This window comes from Orycteropus afer, unplaced genomic scaffold, assembly GCF_000298275.1.
Source record: "Orycteropus afer afer isolate SDZICR_OR568_19922 unplaced genomic scaffold, OryAfe1.0 scaffold00220, whole genome shotgun sequence".
NCBI classification, from domain to species: Eukaryota; Metazoa; Chordata; class Mammalia; order Tubulidentata; family Orycteropodidae; genus Orycteropus; species Orycteropus afer.
Window position 1 is genome coordinate 25,206 of NW_006921807.1, and position 5,136 is coordinate 30,341.

Sequence of the window (5,136 nt, forward strand, 5' to 3'; positions counted from 1 at the left end):
AGTCGGCCCGACTCATAGCAACCCCTCCTTGGGTTTCTGAGGCAGTATCACTACGGAAGTAGGATTGCCCAACCTTCCTTCCGAGGAGTGGCTGGTGGGTAAGATATCAATATTTATGTGTTACATTTCATTTTTGAAAACTGCCAATTTTCCTAGTTTCACACTTTGTGCATTCCATTAATGAATGTTTATAGCTGTTTCTTCCCCTTCTGAGTTGTGCCCCATCAGCAAATGAAGGTCCTGAAAGTTTTTCCATCTATGTCACTAAGATTGACTCGACTTTGAGGAGGCAGCTCTTCCCCAGTCATATTCTAAGTGCCTTATAATCTGAGGGGTTCATGTCCCAGCACTACATCAGACAATGTTTTATGGCTCTCAATAAAGTTTTCCAGTGATATATCAGACAATGTTTCACTGCTATTCATAAGGTTTTCAGTGGCCAATTCTTTCAGAAATGGATGGCCCCATTCTTCGACCTAGTCTGTCTTAGTGTGGAAACTCTGCTGAAACCTGTTCACCATTTGTTCCATGCTAGTATTCGAAATACCAGTGCCGAGCCTCCAGCCTCACAGCAAAATGCAATCTACAACAGAATGACAAACTGACGGAAAAGTGGTGTTACATAATCCAAAAACCAAACCCACTACCATTGAGTCAATTTTTACTTATAATGACACCATTGGATTTCCAAATGTGTAAATATGGAAGTAGATTGACTCATCTTCCTCCCTAGAGCCACTGGTAGGTTTGAACTGCTGACCTGGTTAACAGGCAAATGCCTTACCCACTACACCACAAGAACTCCTTCCATAAATTAAGTAGGAGAATGAGATTGGACTAGAAGAAAGACACCTTGGTTTGAACTCAAACCTCAACATTTTCTAGCTATTTAGCTTTCAACTAAGCTTTCTGAACTTCAGATGCTTGTCTTTAAAATGGAGATATGCATAGCTTCTCCTTTTCCCTGAATGATTGTTTGAAGAATAAGCAAAACAACTTCAAAATACATAGTTGAGAAAAGTAATATGTAAATATAAGTTGTTCTAGGAAACAAAATTCCCATTCATTGGCATTTTATTTCTGTTAAATACTGAATTAAAAGATTTAAGATATTCAATTATAGAATTCTCATAAGTGATCCATTATATTAATCTTAATTTTTAGCAGTAAATTTAATTGAAGAATTAAAATGTTTGCTAATCAGAGATCTTCCAGAGAATAGGGCCTTTCCAGGATTTGCCAGGTTTTTTTTTTTTACCATTATGAAATCTCTTAATATACTATCAAAATGTGTTATGAAGATTATTGAAATATTGATAGCAGGATGAATTTTAAGACTGGGCTAATCTTTGCTTTTTGTTATTTAAATAAGTATCTATCATTGAATGATAATTCTGCCTTGATAATTATATTAAAATTCATATTTTTTTTGATATTTTATAAATATAAAATGAAAAGCAAGCATTTTAATCACCTTTGAAACTCAAAGGCCATTATTCTAGGAAATTTCAAGTTAGACTTAAGTTGTATTACTCTATTAATAATAATGATTAAAATACAGATATTTCTAGAAGGATGACACATTACCAGTAATTTGAATTTAGCTTATTGTAAGAACAATATAGGCATATACAGTTTGTTTGTTTTTTAATGATGATTTGGAAAATCTGGAGTAGAAACTATGGTTTCAGACAGCAGTGTGTTTACATAGGTCACATTTGTCAATTTTTCATGGATAATTTATTAATTCAGTGTAAAATTACACTGGTTAATTTGATGTTCACTGATTTATTCCAGAATCAGACTGCAATGAATCATAATAGATTTACAAAAGGTCATAACTGGAAAGTTTCAATGTAATCTTAGCAAAAGAGATAACTAAATGAAAGCATTAAATTAGGATATTTCCATGGCAGAGTGCAAAATAATTATTTCTGATCCCTGTTGACTTTCCTCTGTCTTGAGGATATTTGTTAAGAAGTAAGATTTATTTCTTGTCTTCCCAATGCCAGGTTCTCATAGAGCCTCTGAAGATAGTAAGTCTCCCTCTGGAGTTTGGTTCAATCTCAGGTCAGACTGAGAATTCTACCTGAGAGTTCTGGTACAGACTGATAGTAATTGTTGCTAAGTGATCCCTTAGAGAATAAGGTCTTCTGAAGGCATGTGGAAAGATTTTATGAATTACTTCCCTCAGTCATTTATTTTGATTCTGCAGCTTCTTCTCCATCCTCTTATTTTCAGCATATTCTATACATTTGCTAGGCACAACAATTAAGCACTTGAAAGACTGGTGGCTCAAACTCACCCAGTGGCTCTGCAGAAGACCTGATGCATAACAACATTTAGTAGGCCACCACCTGTATGCCAGTCTGTCATACTGTGATGGCTTGCATGTTGCTCTAATACTGAAAGCTATGCCACCAGTATTTTAAATACCAGTAAGGTCAGCACACACTATTTTGTACTTGGATAAATAATCAACACTCATGGAAGCAGCAGTCAAGAATTCAAACAACATACTTTGCTCAACAAGTCTTCTGCAAAAGACTTCTTTAAAGTTCTATATATAAAAGATGTCACTTTGATGACTACAGTGAGCCTTCTTTGAACCATGTGCTTTTAAATCACTGAACATGCATGTGAAATCTGTAAAATGAAAAAAAAAAAAAAAAAGATACATTTGTGTTGTGGTGTTGGTGAAGAATATAAAATTTACTGTGCACTGCCAGAAGAATTAAAGAGCTCTGGTGATGTAGTGGTTAAGACATTTGGCTGCTAACCAAAAGGTCAGTAGTTTGAACCCACTGGCTGCTCGATGGAAGAAAGATGAAGTAGTCCACTTTTGTAAAGATTTACAGCCTTGGAAACCCAATAGGGGTCTTTATGAGTTGCAATCGATTTGATGGGACTAAGTTAGTGTCAGTTTGGTTTGCCAGAAGAATTAACAAATTTAGATCAGTTTTAGAAATGATAAATTAAAAAGAATGTTCCTTAGAAATGAGGATGGTGAGACTTTGTCTTGCTTACTTTGCCCAACTCACAGGGAAGGTGAATTGCTAGAAAAAGGCATCATAGTTGGTAAAGCAGAGGTAAGTAAAAATGTAGTAAACTCTCAATGAGATGGATTGACACAGTAGCATTAACAATAGACTTCAACATTCCAAAGTTCATGAATATGGTACAAGACTGAGAAAGGTTTCATTCTTTCACATGTGAGGTTGCCATGAGTCAAAGCTGACTCAAAAGCAACTAACAACAGTACTGGTATTTGCTGGGCACTGAGTTAGCCATTCAGATACATATGGGAAACACACACACACACACAACATGGTTGTTCCTTCTTGGAGCTTATATGGTATTCTGGAATAGGCAGGAAAAGGTAATGTAAAAATAATATAGTAAGAGTTCTGGTAAAATGGCAAAATAGGCAGAAAGACTGAACAGACCCTATTTAACAAAGAAAAGGGGAATCAATTATCACAGATACAGAAGATAATCCTGGACCCCTGAGCCTTCATTCAAAGGGAAGGTTATAGAAGTGGACTGTACTCCAACTAGCAGAAGAATTTGCATGCAAACACCAGGAGAGGAGACATACAGAGCTGTGGACTGGCAGCGATCCTGACGGCACAGACAGCTTGGATATTGCCAAGTGATGGTAGGACCTAAGAATTAATCTAAAAATCAGCCTGGCTAGCCAGGGACTGCATGGAGGACTGCTCTGGTGGCTGGTGAAAAGGGAAAGCAGAGAAGAGGAAGATGGGCTGAGCTGTGGACTTTTGCCTGTCCAGAGGGTGCAGCAATTCTGAATGTTTACAAGCAGTTTGACCATTTTGGATATTTAAAGCGACAGTGTTCTCCCAGATTCCAGGGACTTAAGAACATGCTCCACTTGCTGGTAACCACAAGGACATTCTAGACAAGGACAACTGGAAAGGTGCGCTATTCCCCTTGTTACTCTTATATCCCACATCCTCTTGGTGAACGGAAGTTCAGTCTTCCCTCACTCCCACCCATCTTCTAAGCCAGCAGGAATTCCATCACAGTCTGTGTGCTTGGACGGAGCTTGAGTACCCTGCCCCACCCTGCCCCGATTTTTCCTTTCTTTTTTTTTTTAGTTTTTGTCTGTTTTAAAACTACTACTATTATTATTTCCTTTGTCATTTTTAATTGTTATTCTTTAGTCTTCCCTTCCAGTTTTCAGCTTTTATTCTTTTCCCTGTTCCTGGTTGCAATATTTTTCCCTTCTCATGGTTTACCCTGTTCCTTGTTTTTCTTTTTGCATATTTCCCATTTTTTTCTTCATTATTTGCCTTTGCAACCTTTTTTCCTTATTACCCTCTACCCAGATATTGCAGTTTTCTTTTTCTTTGTTACTGTTCCTGTGTGATTAAATGGTGTGTTTTTTGTTCATTTGCTTTTATTTTTTGATGGTTATTCAATTGTTATTTTTGTCTAACTGAGTGGGAGACAGCAACAGTCTCCATACGACAAAACTACACCCACAACTCCTGTAGCTACAATTACTGAGTGAGAGCCACCACTTCCTTCCTCACCAAGGGGCCAATGATAAAAACCACCTAGAAGAGCCTGACTCACCCTTAGCTTTGCTTCACAAACAGGTAACAGAGATCTAAATGCAACAATGTCACAATGTCTCAGAGACAACATATCATCACAGTCCACACAAAGAAGCAAGATAAAGTGGTAGAGCAGGATACAGACCTAGAACACATTCCTGAGAAAGAAGCAGCATTGGAATTCTCTGATAAGAATTCAAAAGAATTATATTTAGGTATCTTCAATGGATTGAGAGACAGACCATGGAAAACACAGACAAAACCCTAGAAGAATTTCAGAAGAAAATACAAGAACAAAATGGCAAAGTAAATGAAATATTAGAAATGATTGAAAATCTATAGATAGAAATCCATAAGATTAATAATAAGTTGCCAGAAATAGATAACATATTGGAAGGGCAAAGGAGTAGAATTGATGCAATCGAACACAGAATTAATGAGATTGAAGACAAATACCTGAATATCTTTGGAAAGGGATCAATCAGAAAAAAGATCAAAACAAAATGAAGAAAACCTAAGATTCATGTGGGATACCATCAAAAGGAATAACCTACAT